This window comes from Somniosus microcephalus, chromosome 4, assembly GCF_052327205.1.
Source record: "Somniosus microcephalus isolate GS21.2 chromosome 4, FLI_Smic_1.0, whole genome shotgun sequence".
Lineage (NCBI taxonomy): Eukaryota > Metazoa > Chordata > Chondrichthyes > Squaliformes > Somniosidae > Somniosus > Somniosus microcephalus.
Window position 1 is genome coordinate 34,516,828 of NC_140990.1, and position 22,447 is coordinate 34,539,274.

Consider the following 22,447-nt stretch of genomic DNA (forward strand, 5'->3'; position numbering starts at 1 on the left):
GAGCGCGCAGCCGTTGAGGCCGAGTCACCGACAGAAAGTGAGTTTGTTGCACCGAGTGAGCTGGCGGTTGGGCGGGGCGATGGTACAGGGGGCGGAGAGAGAGAGCGAATAAAGTAAAATACAAACCCGAAAGTCGGGTGGGAGCTGCCCGGGCACGAAATGGAGCGGATTCAGCCGCGCCAATCACCCGGGGTGGCGAGGGGGGCGGAGTGAACTGCAGCACGTGACCCCGGGCACGGCCTGACTGACAGGAGCTCGGACCAATAGGAAGAGCGGGGCGGGGCTGGAGGACCGAGCGGGCGGCGGCTCCTCCAAGCAATGGCGGCGCAGCAAGGGGGCGGGACCTGGTGAACAGCTCAGGTGCTCTGGGGCCGATTGTGACCTGCTGTCCCCAGATGAGAGCAGCTCATTCAGCACAGAGCTGGAATCTGGGAGAGGGGCCGCAGTCAGCACAGAGCTGGGGCTGGAATCTGGGAGAGGGGCCACAGTCAGCACAGAGCTGGGGCTGGAATCTGGGAGAGGGGCCACAGTCAGCACAGAGCTGGGGCTGGAATCTGGGAGAGGGGCCGCAGGCAGCACAGAGCTGGGGCTGGAATCTGAGAGAGGGGCCGCAGTCAGCACAGAGCTGGGGCTGGAATCTGGGAGAGGGGCCGCAGTCAGCACAGAGCTGGGGCTGGAATCTGGGAGAGGGGCCGCAGTCAGCACAGAGCTGGGGCTGGAATCTGGGAGAGGGGCCGCAGTCAGCGGGCCTGGCAAAGGCCCAGTCACTGATTGAATGGTGGGGATAAAGGAACATTAACCTAACATCTCATTTATATATCTGTAGCTTAAGTAGATAGAATTTTAAGCGAAATGATGGGACCAATTGCTGCAATTCCTGTGCCATGTGGGAACTCCAGGACGCTTCACGTGTCACTGATAACCGCGGGGGCAGGAAGTGCCTCCAGTGGCTGGAACTCGAGCTCGGGGTTTCTGAGCTTGAGGAGCAGTTGGAGTCACTGCAGGGCAGACGGGAGGCAGAGAACTTCCTGGAGTGCACGTTGCAGGAGGTGGTCACCCCGCAGCTACGGAGAGTTCATGGGAATTGTAACTGGGTGGCCGTCCGGCAGGGTAGGAAGAAGCAGGCAGTGCAGGAATCCTCCGGGAGCGTGGCACTCTCAAACCGGTTTTCAGTGAGGGTGACAACACCTCGGGGGACTGCAGTCTGGAGCGCATCCACTGCACTGTGGGGCAAATGACTGCTGTGCCCCGCCCTGTGCAAAGTGTAGAAATGCAGTGGTCACAGGGGATTCAATAGGGGGTTAGACAGGCATTTCTGCAACCCCGGATGTGAGTCCCGCCCAGTGTGTTGCCTCCCTGGTGCCAGGGTAAAGGACATCACTGAGAGGGTGCAGAACATTTTGACGGGGGGGTGGGGAGTTGAATAGCTAGGAGTCATGGTCCATATGGGAACCAATGACACAGGAAAGAAAAGGGTTGCGGTCCTGCAGTCAGTGTTTCAGGAACTCGGGAGGAAATTAAAGAGCAGGACCTCAAAGGTAGCATTCGCTGGATTACTCCCAGTGCCATGCGCTGGTGAGTATAGGAATAGTCGGATAAGACAGGTTAACATGTGGCTGGAGAAATGATGCAGGAAGGGGGACTTTAGATTCTTGGGGCATTGGGACCAGTTCTGGGGCAGGAGGGACCTGTCCAAGGTGGACGGGTTGACCCTCAGCAGAGCTGGGACCAACACCCTCACGGGAAGGTTCCCTGGTGCTGTGGGGAGGGTTAATTTGGCAGGGGGTGGACTCCAGGATGAAATATTAGAGAGGAGAAACAAGGTCCACAGAGGACATGGAGAGGCAAATAGCACTAGATTAAAGAATAGTTCAGAAATGGGAGGGATCAGACGGGGGCAAATGCAAAGCAGTCTAAGATGGGGTTTGGAGTGCATGTGTGTAAATGCACGGAGTGGGAAATAAGGTTGGTGAGCCACAGGCACAAGTCACCGCATGAGACACTGAAATAGTGGGAAGAACAGAGACCTGGCTCAAAGAAGGGGAGGATTGGGAACTTAATATTTCTGGCTACAAGGTATTCAGGAAAGAGAAGGAAGGACAAATTAAATGAGGAGGTGGCAATACTGATCAATGAAATTATTATAGCACTGGAGAGGGATCATGTAGTTGAGAGGGTGAAAGACAGAATCTATTTGGTTTGAATTAAGGAACAATAGAGGAGCTATTACACTACATGGTGTAAACTATAGGCCACCAAATAATGGGAAGGAGATAGAGGAGCAAATTTGCAGGCAAATTACAGAAAGATACACGAACTACAGAGTAGTGATAATGGAGGACATCAATTATCCTAATATAGTCTGGGATAGCAACAGTCTAAAGGGCAAAGAGGGGGAGGAATTCCTGAAATGCGAACAAGAGAATTTTCTTCAACACTGTTTCCAGCCCAATGAGGAAGGAAGCAGAGCTGGATCTAGTTCTGGGGAATAAAGTGGGCCAAATGGAGCATGTTTCAGTGGGGGAGCATTTGGGGAACAGTGATCAGAACATCGTCAGGTTAAAAATAGTCATGGAAAAGGACAAGTATAAAAATATTTAACTGGCGGAGGGCTAACTTCAGTGAGTTGTAAAGGGATCTGGCCCAGGTGGATTGGAATCAAAAGTTGGTAGGCAAAACAGTAATTGAACAATGGGAGGGCTTCAGAGAGGAGATGGTTTGTGTACAGAGTAGACACATTACCAGGAGGGGGAAAGGAAGGGCATCCAAAGCGAGAGCTCCCTGGATGACTAAAGATATCGAGGTTAAAATAAGACAGAAAAAGGAGGCTTATGACAATTCTAAGGTGAATAAGATAGTAGAAAACCAAGCTGAATATAGAAAGTACAGAGGAGACATAAAAAGAGAATAAGAGGGGCAAAGAGAGAGTATGAGAATAGATTTGCGGCCAACATAAAAGGGAACCCAAAAGTCTTCTATAAACACGTAAATAGTAAAAGGGTAGTCAAAGGGAGGCTGGGGCCGATTCGGGACCAAAAACATCATCTTGTGGAGGCAGAGGGCAAAGGCTGAGGTACTGAATGAGTCCTTTACTTCAGTCTTCACTGGAGAAGGGGATGCTGCCAATGTAGCAGTAAAGGAGGAGGCAGTAGCAATACTGCATAGGATAAAAATAGATAAAGAGGATGTACAAGGTTGGCAGTCCACAAAGTAGAGAAGTCACCCGGTCCGGATGGGATGCATCCGAGGTTACTGGGGGAGGTAAGGGTGGAAATTGAGGAGGCTTTGGCCACAATCTTTCAATCCTACTTGGATATAGGGGTGGTGCCAGAGGACTGGAGGATTGCAAATGTTACAGCCCTGTTTAAAAAAAAAAAAGGGGAGAGGGATAAACTCGGCAACTACAGGCCAGTCAGCCGAACGTCGGTGGTGGGGAAACTTTTAGAGACAATAATCCGGGACAAAATTAATTGGCACTTGGAAAAGTCTGGGCTAATAACTGAACATCGGCATGGATTTATTAAAGGCAAATTGTGTTTGACTAACTTGATCGAGTTCTTTGAACTAACAGGGTTGATGAGGGCAGTACGGTTGATGTTCTGTGTATGGACTTTCAAAAAGAGCTGGACAAAGTACCACATAATGGACTTGTTAGCAAAATTAAAGCCATGTGATTAAAGGGACAGTGTCAGCATGGATACAAAAGTGGGTTAGGGACAGAGAGCAGAGAGTGGTGGTGAACGGTTGTTTCTCAGACTGGAGGGAAGTGTACAGTGGTGTTTCCCAGGGGTTGTTAGGACCACTACTCTCTTTGATATATATTAATGGGCTGGACCAGGGCATAATTTCATCGTTTGCAGATGACAGGAAACTCGGAAATGTAGTAAACAATGAGGAGGGTAGGAACAGACTTCAGGTGGCAATAGACAGACTGGTGAAATGGGCAAATGGAATTTAATGCAGAGAATGTGAAGTGATATATTTTGGTAGGAAGAATGAGGCGAGGCAATATGAATGGAATAGTACAATTTTAAAGGGGGTACAGGAACAGAGAGACCCGGGGTGTTTGTACACAAATCCTTGAAGGAGCAGGAGAGCATTGGAATACCGAAGTCCCGAGCTCACAAAGACATGGTTATGGATTTCAGCAGCAGATCAGCTGAGACCTCCTCCTTCCACCTCTAACAACGCCCGTCTCCGCCCCGCCTCAGCTCATCTGCTGCTGAGACCCTCTTCTGTGTCTTTGTTACCTCGAGACTCGACTATTCCAGCGCTTTCCTGACCGGCCTCCCAACTTCCACCCTCCATAAACCTCAACTCATCCAAAACGCTTCTGTCTGTGTCTCAACTCCTGTTCACCCTCACACCCTGCGCTTCTGTCTGTGTCTTAACTCCTGTTCACCCTCACACCCTGCGCTTCTCCGTGTCTTAACTCCTGTTCACCCTCACACCCTGCCTTCTGTCTGTGTCTTAAATCCTGTCCACTCTCACACCCTGCGCTTCGCCCTGTGTCTTAACTCCTGTTCACCCTCACACCCTGCCTTCTGTCTGTGTCTTAACTCCTGTTCACCCTCACACCCTGCGCTTCTGTTTGTGTCTTAACTCCTGTTCACCCTCACACCCTGCGCTTCTGCGTGTCTTAACTCCTGTTCACCCTCACACCCTGCGCTTCTGTCTGTGTCTTAACTCCTGTTCACCCTCACACCCTGCGCTTCTGTCTGTCTTAACTCCTGTTCACCCTCACACCCTGTGCTTCTGTCTGTGTCTTAACTCCTGTTCACCCTCACACCCTGCACTTCTCCCTGTGTCTTAACTCCTGTTCACCCTCACACCCTGCGCTTCTGTCTGTGTCTTAACTCCTGTTCACCCTCACACCCTGCGCTTCTCCCTGTGTCTTAACTCCTGTTCACCCTCACACCCTGCGCTTCTCCCTGTGTCTTAACTCCTGTTCACTCTCACACCCTGCGCTTCTGTCTGTGTCTTAACTCCTGTTCACCCTCACACCCTGCGCTTCTGTCTGTGTCTTAACTCCTGTTCACCCTCACACCCTGCGCTTCTCCCTGTGTCCTAACTCCTGTTCACCCTCACACCCTGCGCTTCTGTCTGTGTCTTAACTCCTGTTCACCCTCACACCCTGCGCTTCTGTCTGTGTCTTAACTCCTGTTCACTCTCACACCCTGCGCTTCTCCCTGCGTCTTAACTCCTGTTCACCCTCACACCCTGCGCTTCTGTCTGCGTCTTAACTCCTGTTCACCCTCACACCCTGCGCTTCTCCCTGTGTCTTAACTCCTGTTCACTCTCACACCCTGCGCTTCTCCGTGTCTTAACTCCTGTTCACTCTCACACCCTGCGCTTCTGCGTGTCTTAACTCCTGTTCACCCTCACACCCTGCGCTTCTCCGTGTCTTAACTCCTGTTCACCCTCACACCCTGCGCTTCTGTCTGTGTCTTCACTCCTGTTCACCCTCACACCCTGCGCTTCTGTCTGTGTCTTAACTCCTGTTCACCCTCACACCCTGCGCTTCTCCGTGTCTTAACTCCTGTTCACTCTCGCACCCTGCGCTTCTGTCTGTGTCTTAACTCCTGTTCACCCTCACACCCTGCGCTTCTGTCTGTGTCTTCACTCCTGTTCACTCTCGCACCCTGCGCTTCTGTCTGTGTCTTAACTCCTGTTTACCCTCGCACCCTGCGCTTCTGTCTGCGTCTTAACTCCTGTTCACCCTCACACCCTGCGCTTCTGTCTGTGTCTTAACTCCTGTTCACCCTCACACCCTGCGCTTCTGCGTGTGTCTTAACTCCTGTTCACCCTCACACCCTGCGCTTCTGCGTGTGTCTTAACTCCTGTTCACCCTCACACCCTGCGCTTCTGTCTGTGTCTTAACTCCTGTTCACCCTCACACCCTGCGCTTCTCCCTGTGTCTTAACTCCTGTTCACCCTCACACCCTGCGCTTCTCCCTGTGTCTTAACTCCTGTTCACCCTCATACCCTGCGCTTCTGTCTGTGTCTTAACTCCTGTTCACCCTCACACCCTGCGCTTCTGTCTGTGTCTTAACTCCTGTTCACCCTCACACCCTGCGCTTCTGTCTGTGTCTTAACTCCTGTTCACCCTCACACCCTGCGCTTCTGTCTGTGTCTTAACTCCTGTTCACCCTCACACCCTGCGCTTCTGCGTGTGTCTTAACTCCTGTTCACCCTCACACCCTGCGCTTCTGTCTGTGTCTTAACTCCTGTTCACTCTCACACCCTGCGCTTCTGTCTGTGTCTTAACTCCTGTTCACTCTCACACCCTGCGTTTCTGTCTGTGTCTTAACTCCTGTTCACCCTCACACCCTGCGCTTCTGTCAGTGTCTTAACTCCTGTTCATCCTCACACCCTGCGCTTCTCCCTGTGTCTTAACTCCTGTTCACCCTCACACCCTGCGCTTCTGTCAGTGTCTTAACTCCTGTTCATCCTCACACCCTGCGCTTCTCCCTGTGTCTTAACTCCTGTTCACTCTCACACCCTGCGCTTCTGTCTGTGTCTTAACTCCTGTTCACCCTCACACCCTGCGCTTCTGTCCGTGTTTTAACTCCTGTTCACCCTCACACCCTGCGCTTCTGTCTGTGTCTTAACTCCTGTTCACCCTCACACCCTGCGCTTCTGCGTGTGTCTTAACTCCTGTTCACTCTCACACCCTGCGCTTCTCCGTGTCTTAACTCCTGTTCACTCTCACACCCTGCGCTTCTCCGTGTCTTAACTCCTGTTCACTCTCACACACTGCGCTTCTCCGTGTCGTAACTCCTGTTCACTCTCACACCCTGCGCTTCTCCGTGTCTTAACTCCTGTTCATCCTCACACCCTGCGCTTCTCCCTGTGTCTTAACTCCTGTTCACTCTCACACCCTGCGCTTCTCCGTGTCTTAACTCCTGTTCACTCTCACACCCTGCGCTTCTGCGTGTGTCTTAACTCCTGTTCACCCTCACACCCTGCGCTTCTGTCTGTGTCTTTACTCCAGTTCACCCTCACACCCTGCGCTTCTCCCTGTGTCTTAACTCCTGTTCACTCTCACACCCTGCGCTTCTGTCTGTGTCTTAACTCCTGTTCACCCTCACACCCTGCGCTTCTGCGTGTGTCTTAACTCCTGTTCACCCTCACACCCTGCGCTTCTGCGTGTGTCTTAACTCCTGTTCACCCTCACACCCTGCGCTTCTGTCTGTGTCTTAACTCCTGTTCACCCTCACACCCTGCGCTTCTCCCTGTGTCTTAACTCCTGTTCACCCTCACACCCTGCGCTTCTCCCTGTGTCTTAACTCCTGTTCACCCTCATACCCTGCGCTTCTGTCTGTGTCTTAACTCCTGTTCACCCTCACACCCTGCGCTTCTGTCTGTGTCTTAACTCCTGTTCACCCTCACACCCTGCGCTTCTGTCTGTGTCTTAACTCCTGTTCACCCTCACACCCTGCGCTTCTGTCTGTGTCTTAACTCCTGTTCACCCTCACACCCTGCGCTTCTGCGTGTGTCTTAACTCCTGTTCACCCTCACACCCTGCGCTTCTGTCTGTGTCTTAACTCCTGTTCACTCTCACACCCTGCGCTTCTCCGTGTCTTAACTCCTGTTCACTCTCACACCCTGCGCTTCTGCGTGTGTCTTAACTCCTGTTCACCCTCACACCCTGCGCTTCTGTCTGTGTCTTTACTCCAGTTCACCCTCACACCCTGCGCTTCTCCCTGTGTCTTAACTCCTGTTCACTCTCACACCCTGCGCTTCTGTCTGTGTCTTAACTCCTGTTCACCCTCACACCCTGCGCTTCTGTCTGTGTCTTTACTCCAGTTCACCCTCACACCCTGCGCTTCTCTCTGTGCATTAACTCCTGTTCGCTCTCTCACCCTGCGCTTCTGTCTGTGTCTTAACTCCTGTTCACCCTCACACCCTGCGCTTCTGTCTGTGTCTTAACTCCTGTTCACCCTCACACCCTGCGCTTCTGTCTGTCTTAACTCCTGTTCACCCTCACACCCTGCGCTTCTGTCTGTGTCTGAACTCCTGTTCACCTTCAAACCCTGCGCATCTATCTGTGCCTAAACTCCTGTTCACCCTCACACCCTGTGCGTCTGTCTTTGTCTTAACTCCTGTTCACCCTCACACCCTGCGCTTCTCCCTGTGTCCTAACTCCTGTTCACCCTCACACCCTGCCTTCTGCCTGTGTCCTAACTCCTGTTCACCCTCACACCCTGCGCTTCTGCCTGTGTCTTAACTCCTGTTCACCCTCACACCCTGCGCTTCTGTCTGTGTCTTCACTCCTGTTCACTCTCGCACCCTGCGCTTCTGTCTGTGTCTGAACTCCTGTTCACCCTCACACCCTGCGCTTCTGTCTGTGTCTTAACTCCTGTTCACCCTCACACCCTGCGCTTCTGTCTGTGTCTTAACTCCTGTTCACCCTCACACCCTGCCTTCTGTCTGTGCCTTAACTCCTGTTCACCCTCACACCCTGCGCTTCTCCTTGTGTCTTAACTCCTGTTCACTCTCACACCCTGCGCTTCTGTCTGTGTCTTAACTCCTGTTCACTCTCACACCCTGCGCTTCTCCGTGTCTTAACTCCTGTTCACCCTCACACCCTGCGCTTCTCCCTGTGTCTTAACTCCTGTTCACCCTCACACCTTGCGCTTCTACCTGTGTCTTAACTCCTGTTCACTCTCACACCCTGCGCTTCTGTCTGTGTCTTAACTCCTGTTCACCCTCACACCCTGTGCTTCTGTCTGTGTCTTAACTCCTGTTCACCCTCACACCCTGCCTTCTGTCTGTGTCTTAACTCCTGTTTACCCTCACACCCTGCACTTCTCCCTGTGTCTTAACTCCTGTTCACTCTCACACCCTGCGCTTCTCCCTGTGTCTTAACTCCTGTTCACTCTCACACCCTGTGCTTCTCCGTGTCTTAACTCCTGTTCACTCTCACACCCTGCACATCTGTCTGTGTCTTAAATCCTGTTCACCCTCACACCCTGCGCTTCTCCCTGTGTCTTAACTCCTGTTCACACTCTCACCCTGCGCTTCTGCCTGTGTCTTAACTCCTGTTCTCCCTCACACGCTGCGCTTCTCCGTGTCTTAACTCCTGTTCACTCTCACACCCTGCACATCTGTCTGTGTCTTAACTCCTGTTCACCCTCACACCCTGCGCTTCTGTCTGTGTCTTAACTCCTGTTCACCCTCACACCCTGTGCTTCTGTCTGTGTCTTAACTCCTGTTCACCCTCACACCCTGTGCTTCTGTCTGTGTCTTAACTCCTGCTCACCCTCACACCCTACCTTCTGTCTGTGTCTTAACTCCTGTTCACCCTCACACCCTGTGCTTCTGTCTGTGTCTTAACTCCTGTTCACCCTCCCACCCTGCCTTCTGTCTGTGTCTTAACTCCTGTTCACCCTCACACCCTGCACTTCTCCCTGTGTCTTAAGTCCTGTTCACCCTCACATCCTGCGTTTCTGTCTGTGTCTTAACTCCTGTTCACTCTCACACCCTGCGCTTCTCCGTGTCTTAACCCCTGTTCACTCTCACAACCTGCGCTTCTCCCTGTGTCTTAACTCCTGTTCACCCTCACACCCTGCGCTTCTCCCTGTGTCTTTACTCCTGTTCACTCTCACACCCTGCGCTTCTCCGTGTCTTAACTCCTGTTCACTCTCACACCCTGCGCTTCTCCCTGTGTCTTAACTCCTGTTCACCCTCACACCCTGCGCATCTGTCTGTGCCTTAACTCCTGTTCACCCTCACACCCTGCGCTTCTGTCTGTGTCTTTACTCCTGTTCACGCTCTCACCCTGCGCTTCTGTCTGTGTCTTAACTCCTGTTCACCCTCACACCCTGCGCTTCTGTCTGTGTCTTTACTGCTGTTCACCCTCACACCCTGCGCTTCTGTCTGTGTCTTAATTCCTGTTCACCCTCACACCCTGCCTTCTGTCTGTGTCTTAACTCCTGTTCACCCTCACACCCTGCGCTTCTCCCTGTGTCTTAACTCCTGTTCACTCTCACACCCTGCGCTTCTGTCTGTGTCTTAACTCCTGTTCACCCTCACACCCTGCGCTTCTGTCAGTGTCTTAACTCCTGTTCACCCTCGCACTCTGCACTTCTGTCTGTGTCTTAACTCCTGTTCACCCTCACACCCTGCGCTTCTCCCTGTGTCTTAACTCCTGTTCACTCTCACACCCTGCGCTTCTCCGTGTCTTAACTCCTGTTCACTCTCACACCCTGCGCTTCTGTCTGTGTCTTAACTCCTGTTCACCCTCACACCCTGCGCTTCTGTCAGTGTCTTAACTCCTGTTCATCCTCACACCCTGCGCTTCTGTCTGTGTCTTAACTCCTGTTCACCCTCACACCCTGCGCTTCTCCCTGTGTCTTAACTCCTGTTCACCCTCACACCCTGCGCTTCTCCGTGTCTTAACTCCTGTTCACTCTCACAACCTGCGCTTCTCCCTGTGTCTTAACTCCTGTTCACCCTCACACCCTGCGCTTCTCCCTGTGTCTTAACTCCTGTTCACTCTCACACCCTGCGCTTCTCCGTGTCTTAACTCCTGTTCACTCTCACACCCTGCGCTTCTGTCTGTGTCTTAAATCCTGTTCACCCTCACACCCTGCACTTCTCCCTGTGTCTTAACTCCTGTTCACACTCTCACCCTGCGTTTCTGTCTGTGTCTTAACTCCTGTTCGCCCTCACACCCTGCGCTTCTGTCTGTGTCTTAACTCCTGTTCACCCTCACACCCTGCGCATCTGTCTGTGCCTTAACTCCTGTTCACCCTCACACCCTGCGCTTCTGTCTGTGTCTTAACTCCTGTTCACCCTCACACCCTGCGCTTCTGTCAGTGTCTTAACTCCTGTTCACCCTCACACCCTGCACTTCTGTCTGTGTCTTAACTCCTGTTCACCCTCACACCCTGCGCTTCTGTCAGTGTCTTAACTCCTGTTCACCCTCACACCCTGCGCTTCTGTCAGTGTCTTAACTCCTGTTCATCCTCACACCCTGCGCTTCTCCCTGTGTCTTAACTCCTGTTCATCCTCACACCCTGCGCTTCTGTCTGTGTCTTAACTCCTGTTCACACTCTCACCCTGCGCTTCTGTCAGTGTCTTAACTCCTGTTCACCCTCACACCCTGCGCTTCTGTCTGTCTCTTACCACCTGTTCACCCTCACACCCTGCGCTTCTCCCTGTGTCTTAACTCCTGTTCACCCTCACACCCTGCGCTTCTCCCTGTGTCTTAACTCCTGTTCACCCTCACACCCTGCGCTTCTGTCTGTGTCTTAAATCCTGTTCACCCTCACACCCTGCGCTTCTCCCTGTGTCTTAACTCCTGTTCACCCTCACACCCTGCGCTTCGGTCTGTGTCTTAAATCCTGTTCACCCTCACACCCTGCGCTTCTCCCTGTGTCTTAACTCCTGTTCACACTCTCTCCCTGCGCTTCTGTCTGTGTCTTAACTCCTGTTCGCCCTCACACCCTGCGCTTCTGTCTGTGTCTTAACTCCTGTTCACCCTCACACCCTGCGCATCTGTCTGTGCCTTAACTCCTGTTCACCCTCACACCCTGCGCTTCTGTCTGTGTCTTAACTCCTGTTCAGCCTCACACCCTGCGCTTCTGTCTGTGTCTTTACTCCTGTTCACCCTCACACCCTGCGTTTCTGCCTGTGTCTTAACTCCTGTTCACCCTCACACCCTGCGCTTCTGTCTGTCTTAATTCCTGTTCACCCTCACACCCTGCCTTCTGTCTGTGTCTTAACTCCTGTTCACCCTCACACCCTGCGCTTCTCCCTGTGTCTTAACTCTTGTTCACTCTGTCACCCTGCGCTTCTGTCTGTCTTAACTCCTGTTCACCCTCACACCCTGCACTTCTGTCTGTGTCTTAACTCCTGTTCACCCTCACACCCTGCGCTTCTGTCAGTGTCTTAACTCCTGTTCACCCTCACACCCTGCGCTTCTGTCAGTGTCTTAACTCCTGTTCATCCTCACACCCTGCGCTTCTCCGTGTCTTAACTCCTGTTCATCCTCACACCCTGCGCTTCTGCCTGTGTCTTAACTCCTATTCACACTCACACCCTGCGCTTCTGTCAGTGTCTTAACTCCTGTTCATCCTCACACCCTGCGCTTCTCCGTGTCTTAACTCCTGTTCATCCTCACACCCTGCGCTTCTGCCTGTGTCTTAACTCCTGTTCACTCTCTCACCCTGCGCTTCTGTCTGTCTTAACTCCTGTTCACCCTCACACCCTGCGCTTCTGTCTGTGTCTTAACTCCTGTTCACCCTCACACCCTGCGCTTCTGTCAGTGTCTTAACTCCTGTTCACCCTCACACCCTGCGCTTCTCCCTGTGTCTTAACTCCTGTTCACCCTCACACCCTGCGCTTCTCCCTGTGTCTTAACTCCTGTTCACTCTCACACCCTGCGCTTCTCCGTGTCTTAACTCCTGTTCACTCTCACACCCTGCGCTTCTCCGTGTCTTAACTCCTGTTCACCCTCACACCCTGCGCTTCTGCGTGTCTTAACTCCTGTTCACCCTCGCACCCTGCCTTCTGTCTGTGTCTTAACTCCTGTTCACCCTCGCACCCTGCCTTCTGTCTGTGTCTTAACTCCTGTTCACCCTCACACCCTGCGCTTCTCCCTGTGTCTTAACTCCTGTTCACACTCACACCCTGCGCTTCTGTCTGTGTCTTAACTCCTGTTCACCCTCACACTCTGCGCTTCTGTCAGTGTCTTAACTCCTGTTCACACTCACACCCTGCGCTTCTGTCTGTGTCTTAACTCCTGTTCACCCTCACACTCTGCGCTTCTGTCAGTGTCTTAACTCCTGTTCACCCTCACACTCTGCGCTTCTGTCTGTGTCTTAACTCCTGTTCACCCTCACACCCTGCGCTTCTGTCAGTGTCTTAACTCCTGTTCACCCTCACACCCTGCGCTTCTCCCTGTGTCTTAACTCCTGTTCACTCTCACACCCTGCGCTTCTCCGTGTCTTAACTCCTGTTCACTCTCACACCCTGCGCTTCTCCGTGTCTTAACTCCTGTTCACCCTCACACCCTGCGCTTCTGTCTGTGTCTTCACTCCTGTTCACCCTCGCACCCTGCGCTTCTCCCTGTGTCTTAACTCCTGTTCACTCTCACACCCTGCGCTTCTCCGTGTCTTAACTCCTGTTCACTCTCACACCCTGCGCTTCTGTCTGTGTCTTAAATCCTGTTCACCCTCACACCCTGCGCTTCTCCGTGTCTTAACTCCTGTTCACACTCTCACCCTGCGCTTCTGTCTGTGTCTTAACTCCTGTTCGCCCTCACACCCTGCGCTTCTGTCTGTCTTAACTCCTGTTCACACTCTCACCCTGCGCTTCTGTCAGTGTCTTAACTCCTGTTCACCCTCACACCCTGCGCTTCTGTCTGTCTCTTAACTCCTGTTCACCCTCACACCCTGCGCTTCACCCTGTGTCTTAACTCCTGTTCACTCTCACACCCTGCGCTTCTGCGCGTCTTAACTCCTGTTCACTCTCACACCCTGCGCTTCTCCGTGTCTTAACTCCTGTTCACTCTCACACCCTGCGCTTCTGCGTGTGTCTTAACTCCTGTTCACCCTCACACCCTGCGCTTCTGTCTGTGTCTTAACTCCTGTTCACTCTCACACCCTGCGCTTCTCTCTGTGCATTAACTCCTGTTCGCGCTCTCACCCTGCGCTACTGTCTGTGTCTTAACTCCTGTTCACCCTCACACCCTGCGCTTCTGTCTGTGTCTTAACTCCTGTTCACCCTCACACCCTGCGCTTCTGTCTGTCTTAACTCCTGTTCACCCTCACACCCTGCGCTTCTGTCTGTGTCTGAACTCCTGTTCACCCTCAAACCCTGCCTTCTGCCTGTGTCCTAACTCCTGTTCACCCTCACACCCTGCGCTTCTGCCTGTGTCTTAACTCCTGTTCACCCTCACACCCTGCGCTTCTGTCTGTGTCTTCACTCCTGTTCACCCTCACACCCTGCGCTTCTGTCTGTCTTAACTCCTGTTCACCCTCACACCCTGCGCTTCTGTCTGTGTCCTAACTCCTGTTCACCCTCACACCCTGCCTTCTGCCTGTGTCCTAACTCCTGTTCACCCTCACACCCTGCGCTTCTGTCTGTGTCTTCACTCCTGTTCACTCTCGCACCCTGCGCTTCTGTCTGTGTCTTAACTCCTGTTCACCCTCACACCCTGCGCTTCTGTCTGTGTCTTAACTCCTGTTCACCCTCACACCCTGCTCTTCTCCGTGTGTCTCAACTCCTGTTCACTCTCACACCCTGCGCTTCTGTCTGTGTCTTAACTCCTGTTCACTCTCACACCCTGCGCTTCTCCGTGTCTTAACTCCTGTTCACTCTCACACCCTGCGCTTCTGTCAGTGTCTTAACTCCTGTTCACCCTCACACCCTGCGCTTCTGTCTGTGTCTTAACTCCTGTTCACCCTCACACCCTGCGCTTCTCCGTGTCTTAACTCCTGTTCACTCTCTCACCCTGCGCTTCTCCGTGTCTTAACTCCTGTTCACTCTCACACCCTGCCTTCTGTCTGTGTCTTAACTCCTGTTCACTCTCTCACCCTGCGCTTCTGCGTGTGTCTTAACTCCTGTTCACCCTCACACCCTGCGCTTCTCCGTGTCTTAACTCCTGTTCACTCTCACACCCTGCGCTTCTGTCTGTGTCTTAACTCCTGTTCACCCTCACACCCTGCGCTTCTGTCAGTGTCTTAACTCCTGTTCACCCTCACACTCTGCACTTCTGTCTGTGTCTTAACTCCTGTTCACCCTCACACCCTGCGCTTCTGTCAGTGTCTTAACTCCTGTTCACCCTCACACCCTGCGCTTCTCCCTGTGTCTTAACTCCTGTTCACTCTCACACCCTGCGCTTCTCCGTGTCTTAACTCCTGTTCACGCTCACACCCTGCGCTTCTGTCTGTGTCTTAACTCCTGTTCATCCTCACACCCTGCGCTTCTGTCCGTGTTTTAACTCCTGTTCACCCTCACACCCTGCGCTTCTGTCTGTGTCTTAACTCCTGTTCACCCTCGCACCCTGCGCTTCTCCGTGTCTTAACTCCTGTTCACTCTCACACCCTGCGCTTCTGTCTGTGTCTTAAATCCTGTTCACCCTCACACCCTGCGCTTCTCCGTGTCTTAACTCCTGTTCACACTCTCACCCTGCGCTTCTGTCTGTGTCTTAACTCCTGTTCACCCTCACACCCTGCGCATCTGTCTGTGCCTTAACTCCTGTTCACCCTCACACCCTGCGCTTCTGTCTGTGTCTTAACTCCTGTTCACCCTCACACCCTGCGCTTCTGTCAGTGTCTTAACTCCTGTTCACCCTCACACCCTGCGCTTCTGTCAGTGTCTTAACTCCTGTTCACCCTCACACCCTGCGCTTCTGTCAGTGTCTTAACTCCTGTTCATCCTCACACCCTGCGCTTCTCCCTGTGTCTTAACTCCTGTTCATCCTCACACCCTGCGCTTCTGTCTGTGTCTTAACTCCTGTTCACACTCTCACCCTGCGCTTCTGTCAGTGTCTTAACTCCTGTTCACCCTCACACCCTGCGCTTCTGTCTGTCTCTTACCTCCTGTTCACCCTCACACCCTGCGCTTCTCCCTGTGTCTTAACTCCTGTTCACCCTCACACCCTGCGCTTCTCCCTGTGTCTTAACTCCTGTTCACTCTCACACCCTGCGCTTCTGCGTGTCTTAACTCCTGTTCACTCTCACACCCTGCGCTTCTCCGTGTCTTAACTCCTGTTCACTCTCACACCCTGCGCTTCTGCGTGTGTCTTAACTCCTGTTCACCCTCACACCCTGCGCTTCTGTCTGTGTCTTTACTCCAGTTCACCCTCACACCCTGCGCTTCTCCCTGTGTCTTAACTCCTGTTGACTCTCACACCCTGCGCTTCTCTCTGTGCATTAACTCCTGTTCGCGCTCTCACCCTGCGCTACTGTCTGTGTCTTAACTCCTGTTCACCCTCACACCCTGCGCTTCTGTCTGTGTCTTAACTCCTGTTCACCCTCACACCCTGCGCTTCTGTCTGTGTCTTAACTCCTGTTCACCCTCACACCCTGCGCTTCTGTCTGTGTCTGAACTCCTGTTCACCCTCAAACCCTGCGCATCTATCTGTGCCTTAACTCCTGTTCACCCTCACACCCTGTGCGTCTGTCTTTGTCTTAACTCCTGTTCACCCTCACACCCTGCGCTTCTCCCTGTGTCCTAACTCCTGTTCACCCTCACACCCTGCCTTCTGCCTGTGTCCTAACTCCTGTTCACCCTCACACCCTGCGCTTCTGCCTGTGTCTTAACTCCTGTTCACCCTCACACCCTGCGCTTCTCCCTGTGTCTTAACTCCTGCTCACCCTCGCACCCTGCGCTTCTGTCTGTGTCTTAACTCCTGTTCACCCTCACACCCTGCCTTCTGTCTGTGCCTTAACTCCTGTTCACCCTCACACCCTGCGCTTCTCCGTGTGTCTTAACTCCTGTTCACTCTCACACCCTGCGCTTCTCCGTGTCTTAACTCCTGTTCACTCTCACACCCTGCGCTTCTGTCAGTGTCTTAACTCCTGTTCACCCTAACACCCTGTGCTTCTGTCTGTGTCTTAACTCCTGTTCACCCTCACACCCTGCGCTTCTACCTGTGTCTTAACTCCTGTTCACCCTCACACCCTGTGCTTCTGTCTGTGTCTTAACTCCTGTTCACCCTCACACCCTGCCTTCTGTCTGTGTCTTAACTCCTGTTCACCCTAACACCCTGCGCTTCTGCCTGTGTCTTAACTCCTGTTCACCCTCACACCCTGCGCTTCTCCCTGTGTCTTAACTCCTGCTCACCCTCGCACCCTGCGCTTCTGTCTGTGTCTTAACTCCTGTTCACCCTCACACCCTGCCTTCTGTCTGTGCCTTAACTCCTGTTCACCCTCACACCCTGCGCTTCTCCGTGTGTCTTAACTCCTGTTCACTCTCACACCCTGCGCTTCTCCGTGTCTTAACTCCTGTTCACTCTCACACCCTGCGCTTCTGTCAGTGTCTTAACTCCTGTTCACCCTCACACCCTGCGCTTCTGTCTGTGTCTTAACTCCTGTTCACCCTAACACCCTGTGCTTCTGTCTGTGTCTTAACTCCTGTTCACCCTCACACCCTGCGCTTCTACCTGTGTCTTAACTCCTGTTCACTGTCACACCCTGCGCTTCTGTCTGTGTCTTAACTCCTGTTCACCCTCACACCCTGCGCTTCTGTCTGTGTCTTAACTCCTGTTCACCCTCACACCCTGTGCTTCTGTCTGTGTCTTAACTCCTGTTCACCCTCACACCCTGTGCTTCTGTCTGTGTCTTAACTCCTGTTCACCCTCACACCCTGCCTTCTGTCTGTGTCTTAACTCCTGTTCACCCTCACACCCTGCACTTCTCCCTGTGTCTTAACTCCTGTTCACCCTCACACCCTGCGCTTCTGTCTGTGTCTTAACTCCTGTTCACTCTCACACCCTGCGCTTCTCCGTGTCTTAACTCCTGTTCACTCTCACAACCTGCGCTTCTCCCTGTGTCTTAACTCCTGTTCACCCTCACACCCTGCGCTTCTCCGTGTCTTAACTCCTGTTCACTCTCACACCCTGCGCTTCTCCGTGTCTTAACTCCTTTTCACTCTCACACCCTGCGCTTCTGTCTGTGTCTTAAATCCTGTTCACCCTCACACCCTGCGCTTCTCCCTGTGTCTTAACTCCTGTTCACCCTCGCACCCTGCGCATCTGTCTGTGCCTTAACTCCTGTTCACCCTCACACCCTGCGCTTCTGTCTGTGTCTTTACTCCTGTTCACTCTCTCACCCTGCGCTTCTGTCTGTGTCTTAACTCCTGTTCACCCTCACACCCTGCGCTTCTGTCTGTGTCTTTACTCCTGTTCACCCTCACACCCTGCGCTTCTGTCTGTGTCTTAATTCCTGTTCACCCTCACACCCTGCCTTCTGTCTGTGTCTTAACTCCTGTTCACCCTCACACCCTGCGCTTCTCCCTGTGTCTTAACTCCTGTTCACTCTCACACCCTGCGCTTCTGTCTGTGTCTTAACTCCTGTTCACCCTCACACCCTGCGCTTCTACCTGTGTCTTAACTCCTGTTCACCCTCACACCCTGCCTTCTGTCTGTGTCTTAACTCCTGTTCACCCTCACACCCTGCACTTCTCCCTGTGTCTTAACTCCTGTTCACCCTCACACCCTGCGCTTCTCCCTGTGTCTTAACTCCTGTTCACTCTCACACCCTGCGCTTCTCCGTGTCTTAACTCCTGTTCACCCTCACACCCTGCGCTTCTCCCTGTCTCTTAACTCCTGTTCACTCTCACACCCTGCGCTTCTCCGTGTCTTAACTCCTGTTCACTCTCACACCCTGCGCTTCTGTCTGTGTCTTAACTCCTGTTCACCCTCACACCCTGCGCATCTGTCTGTGCCTTAACTCCTGTACACCCTCACACCCTGCGCTTCTGTCTGTGTCTTAACTCCTGTTCACCCTCACACCCTGCGCATCTGTCTGTGCCTTAACTCCTGTTCACCCTCACACCCTGCCTCCTGTCTGTGTCTTAACTCCTGTTCACCCTCACACCCTGCGCTTCTGTCTGTGTCTTAACTCCTGTTCACTCTCACACCCTGCGCTTCTGTCAGTGTCTTAACTCCTGTTCACCCTCACACCCTGCGCTTCTGTCTCTCTCTTACCTCCTGTTCACCCTCACACCCTGCGCTTCTCCCTGTGTCTTAACTCCTGTTCACCCTCACACCCTGCGCTTCTCCCTGTGTCTTAAGTCCTGTTCACTCTCACACCCTGCGCTTCTGTCAGTGTCTTAACTCCTGTTCACCCTCACACCCTGCGCTTCTGTCTGTCTCTTACCTCCTGTTCACCCTCACACCCTGCGCTTCTCCCTGTGTCTTTACTCCAGTTCACCCTCACACCCTGCGCTTCTCCCTGTGTCTTAACTCCTGTTCACCCTCACACCCTGCGCTTCTGTCTGTGTCTTAACTCCTGTTCACCCTCACACCCTGCGCTTCTGTCTGTCTTAACTCCTGTTCACCCTCACACCCTGCGCTTCTGTCTGTGTCTGAACTCCTGTTCACCCTCAAACCCTGCGCATCTATCTGTGCCTTAACTCCTGTTCACCCTCACACCCTGTGCGTCTGTCTTTGTCTTAACTCCTGTTCACCCTCACACCCTGCGCTTCTCCCTGTGTCCTAACTCCTGTTCACCCTGCCTTCTGCCTGTGTCCTAACTCCTGTTCACCCTCACACCCTGCGCTTCTGTCTGTGTCTTAACTCCTGTTCACCCTCACAACCTGCCTTCTGTCTGTGCCTTAACTCCTGTTCACCCTCACACCCTGCGCTTCTCCCTGTGTCTTAACTCCTGTTCACTCTCACACCCTGCGCTTCTGTCTGTGTCTTAACTCCTGTTCACCCTCACACCCTGCGCTTCTGTCTGTGTCTTAACTCCTGTTCACTCTCACACCCTGCGCTTCTCCGTGTCTTAACTCCTGTTCACTCTCACACCCTGCGCTTCTGTCAGTGTCTTAACTCCTGTTCACCCTCACACCCTGCGCTTCTGTCTGTCTTAACTCCTGTTCACCCTAACCCCCTGTGCTTCTGTCTGTGTCTTAACTCCTGTTCACCCTCACACCCTGCGCTTCTGTCTGTGTCTTAAATCCTGTTCACCCTCACACCCTGCGCTTCTCCCCCTGTGTCTTAACTCCTGTTCACACTCTCACCCTGCGCTTCTGCCTGTGTCTTAACTCCTGTTCTCCCTCACACCCTGCGCTTCTGTCTGTGTCTTAACTCCTGTTCACTCTCACACCCTGCAGATCTGTCTGTGACTTAACTCCTGTTCACCCTCACACCCTGCGCTTCTGTCTGTGTCTTAACTCCTGTTCACCCTCACACCCTGCCTTCTGTCTGTGTCTTAACTCCTGTTCACCCTCACACCCTGTGCTTCTGTCTGTGTCTTAACTCCTGTTCACCCTCACACCCTGCCTTCTGTCTGTGTCTTAACTCCTGTTCACCCTCACACCCTGTGCTTCTGTCTGTGTCTTAACTCCTGTTCACCCTCACACCCTGCCTTCTGTCTTTGTCTTAACTCCTGTTCACCCTCACACCCTGTGCTTCTGTCTGTGTCTTAACTCCTGTTCACCCTCACACCCTGCCTTCTGTCTGTGTCTTAACTCCTGTTCACCCTCACACCCTGTGCTTCTGTCTGTGTCTTAACTCCTGTTCACCCTCACACCCTGCCTTCTGTCTTTGTCTTAACTCCTGTTCACCCTCACACCCTGCACTTCTCCCTGTGTCTTAACTCCTGTTCACTCTCACACCCTGCGCTTCTCCGTGTCTTAACTCCTGTTCACTCTCACAACCTGCGCTTCTCCCTGTGTCTTAACTCCTGTTCACCCTCACACACTGCGCTTCTCCGTGTCTTAGCTCCTGTTCACTCTCACACCCTGCGCTTCTCCGTGTCTTAACTCCTGTTCACTCTCACACCCTGCGCTTCTGTCTGTGTCTTTACTCCAGTTCACCCTCACACCCTGCGCTTCTCCCTGTGTCTTAACTCCTGTTCACCCTCACACCCTGCGCTTCTGTCTGTGTCTTAACTCCTGTTCACCCTCACACCCTGCGCTTCTGTCTGTCTTAACTCCTGTTCACCCTCACACCCTGCGCTTCTGTCTGTGTCTGAACTCCTGTTCACCCTCAAACCCTGCGCATCTATCTGTGCCTTAACTCCTGTTCACCCTCACACCCTGTGCGTCTGTCTTTGTCTTAACTCCTGTTCACCCTCACACCCTGCGCTTCTCCCTGTGTCCTAACTCCTGTTCACCCTCACACCCTGCCTTCTGCCTGTGTCCTAACTCCTGTTCACCCTCACACCCTGCGCTTCTGTCTGTGTCTTAACTCCTGTTCACCCTCACAACCTGCCTCCTGTCTGTGCCTTAACTCCTGTTCACCCTCACACCCTGCGCTTCTCCCTGTGTCTTAACTCCTGTTCACTCTCACACCCTGCGCTTCTGTCTGTGTCTTAACTCCTGTTCACCCTCACACCCTGCGCTTCTGTCTGTGTCTTAACTCCTGTTCACTCTCACACCCTGCGCTTCTCCGTGTCTTAACTCCTGTTCACTCTCACACCCTGCGCTTCTGTCAGTGTCTTAACTCCTGTTCACCCTCACACCCTGCGCTTCTGTCTGTGTCTTAACTCCTGTTCACCCTAACCCCCTGTGCTTCTGTCTGTGTCTTAACTCCTGTTCACCCTCACACCCTGCGCTTCTGTCTGTGTCTTAAATCCTGTTCACCCTCACACCCTGCGCTTCTCCCCCTGTGTCTTAACTCCTGTTCACACTCTCACCCTGCGCTTCTGCCTGTGTCTTAACTCCTGTTCTCCCTCACACCCTGCGCTTCTGTGTGTCTTAACTCCTGTTCACTCTCGCAACCTGCGCTTCTCCCTGTGTCTTAACTCCTGTTCACCCTCACACACTGCGCTTCACCGTGTCTTAGCTCCTGTTCACTCTCACACCCTGCGCTTCTCCGTGTCTTAACTCCTGTTCACTCTCACACCCTGCGCTTCTGTCTGTCTTAAATCCTGTTCACCGTCACAACCTGCGCTTCTCCCTGTGTCTTAACTCCTGTTCGCCCTCACACCCTGCGCTTCTGCCTGTGTCTTAACTCCTGTTCACCCTCACACCCTGCGCTTCTGTCTGTGTCTTTACTCCTGTTCACCCTCACACCCTGCGCTTCTGTCTGTGTCTTAATTCCTGTTCACCCTCACACCCTGCCTTCTGTCTGTGTCTTAACTCCTGTTCACCCTCACACCCTGCGCTTCTCCCTGTGTCTTAACTCCTGTTCACTCTCACACCCTGCGCTTCTGTCTGTGTCTTAACTCCTGTTCACCCTCACACCCTGCACTTCTGTCTGTGTCTTAACTCCTGTTCACCCTCACACCCTGCGCTTCTGTCAGTGTCTTAACTCCTGTTCACCCTCACACCCTGCGCTTCTGTCAGTGTCTTAACTCCTGTTCATCCTCGCACCCTGCGCTTCTCCGTGTCTTAACTCCTGTTCACTCTCACACCCTGCGCTTCTGCGTGTGTCTTAACTCCTGTTCACCCTCACACCCTGCGCTTCTCCGTGTCTTAACTCCTGTTCACTCTCACACCCTGCGCTTCTCCGTGTCTTAACTCCTGTTCACTCTCACACCCTGCGCTTCTGTCTGTGCCTTAACTCCTGTTCGCTCTCACACCCTGCGCTTCTGTCTGTGTCTTAACTCCTGTTCACCCTCACACCCTGCGCTTCTGTCTGTGTCTGAACTCCTGTTCACCCTCAAACCCTGCGCATCTATCTGTGCCTTAACTCCTGTTCACCCTCACACCCTGTGCGTCTGTCTTTGTCTTAACTCCTGTTCACCCTCACACCCTGCGCTTCTCCCTGTGTCCTAACTCCTGTTCACCCTCACACCCTGCCTTCTGTCTGTGTCCTAAC